Consider the following 2,247-nt stretch of genomic DNA (forward strand, 5'->3'; position numbering starts at 1 on the left):
GGATCTTGTTTGTACCAGAAAAAATAATCTCCAGGTGATATTTTGTTGTAATTGTAGGACAGAGTCAGTGTGTCTCCTGTTAAAGTGTTCACTTCAGTGCTGACTGCTTTGAGTTCTTCACACATGATTTCTACAGGAACAGAGAAAACTCTTAAGTTGGTATGTTTCACTTTAAGGCCTTTGCTAACTTTGAAGCAGCAATAATGAGCAGATGTGCAGAGATGAACTGGACTTACCCGTGAATATGTGGAGAAGCAGTAGTGAGACTAAAACCATCATGTCCCAAACAAACAAGCTGAGCAGTGCTCAAACTAAACTGTTGGAAACTCTGACTTCTTTCTCATGCTGACAACCAGCTTCTGTCCTTTTGTACAGGAAGTCCCTCCTCCTCATGATGTCACTTTTTTTTTTTCCTCTGCTTTCTAGTTTATTGTTATATATCACTGGCTTTATTCTTTCAATGCTCACTGAGTCATTGTACGCTGTATATTATATCCACGTCTGTTTGTGAGTAAATCCTCCCATTTTTCAGAAGAAATACCTTCGATTTATTTATCTATGAGGCCTCACTATGTCTTTATTTGTGTTATAAAAAATGTTAGGTATTGTCACCGGCAGCAGCTCTAATGCTGGTCAAAAAAAAAGGTATAGGCTGGACAGGTCTTGACCCACACATTTACCCCCACACGTTTGTTTTTAATTATCAACCCTAGAAAAATGAAACAAGCCACCACAAATTTCCGATGTATTGCAAAATAATTATTTTTTGAATACTAAGCACATGATCACTTTGGCATAATTTTTTCGCAACTGTGAGATCCTGACGACTTTAATATCCAGCGGTACCTTATCATAGTCAGACCACAAGTATTCTGGTTACAGCACCTTGGTTGGTTTGTTGTACAGCAAGTACTTGTTAAGGTGACTCTCTTCCTGCCACACAGCTTCATTGTTGTTTTTCTTGTCTTCTTCAGATTGAAAATAGCAGTGTTTGACAAGTTTGTACATGTCTTCCAGGTGTCCACTCCAGACAGCAGCAGTGTAATAATAGTCTCCTTCTCCAGCAGGAATATAAGCCTTTGACTGAGGCCGGCGCTCATAAGGAAACCTATTTCTCTTTGTATTCTTGTAGTAGCCACGATGAAGCACAGCAGACAGCCGACTGAGAGACTCCAAAACGATTGTAGAAGATGCTGTCGATGTCCATCATAAAAAGATAATCAGCCTCATAACGAATCTGTTTGTCAATAGTGATGGTGGCCCATTGCATTCCACCAAGAACCACATCCTGCCTACGGTTGGACCACTGTAATATTGCGACCTTTACCCAGAGCAACTTGGAGAACACCTTTTGCATTGTCTGTGAATACATAATAAGTGACCCTGAAGTCAACAAGGAAGTGGTTTTCAGCTGACTCCAGGAAGCCCTTTATGAAACGTGTGTATTTTCCAACAGCAAAAACCACCACGGCCACTCTGGGGTCCATTTTCTTGTAGATGTCATCTATAACTATTGGATCAAAGGTTCCCTCCCACACCAGAGGAGCATTCCAGTTTGTCACTGTGGCCACGTCAGTGCGCCCTCTCTGTGTACTTGGCTGGTCATATATCAGGTTGCTTGACATCATTAGGTCTCCAATTGTCCATCTGCTATTGTTCGGACAGTGCTTTACTTCCATGTCTTTCTCTTTAAATGTCTTACAAACACTAAATGATATGATGGTATTTCCAGAGTAGATATAGATGACCCACAAAAAGACGAGAAGAAAAGCAGAGCTCATCAAAAGATGGGTCTTGGAAATAAAAAAACAACATATCCAGCCTTGAATTGGATGTTCGGTAAACCTGCAGTCGTCCCATCATGATGTCACTATAACATGTGAAACCAATAGGAAAGTGTTATGGCAATTATTACGTTAATCATCATATCATCAAATGTGTTCATGTGTACAATTTGTCATGTGTTTATACACAATCACTGCATTATATCGTTGTACTTTTGAATAGAGACACAGCTATTTTGCTGAGTCATGTTAGATTAGATTACCCACAGTACAGACAGATTGTGCTGTATTCACAGTGCCAGCAACAAACAGTCTCTGCTCAAGGTCTCATACCAAAAACTCTGATAAGCAGAGCTCTGTAACAGTGCCTACGTATAATAAGATGTGATTCTTGTTTTATGCCTTTCACAGGATTTAGATGGACAAAGGCAGACTCACACTCACACACACACACACACACGCT

General features: G+C 40.2%; 1 pseudogene; it reads right to left on the bottom strand.

Annotated features, from left to right (window-relative positions):
- Positions 1-703: 703 nt before the first annotated feature.
- Positions 704-1,679, bottom strand: LOC114478822 (globoside alpha-1,3-N-acetylgalactosaminyltransferase 1 pseudogene; annotated as a pseudogene).
- Between the last annotated feature and the right edge of the window lie 568 nt (positions 1,680-2,247).

Source organism: Gouania willdenowi, chromosome 17 (genome assembly GCF_900634775.1).
Source record: "Gouania willdenowi chromosome 17, fGouWil2.1, whole genome shotgun sequence".
Lineage (NCBI taxonomy): Eukaryota > Metazoa > Chordata > Actinopteri > Blenniiformes > Gobiesocidae > Gouania > Gouania willdenowi.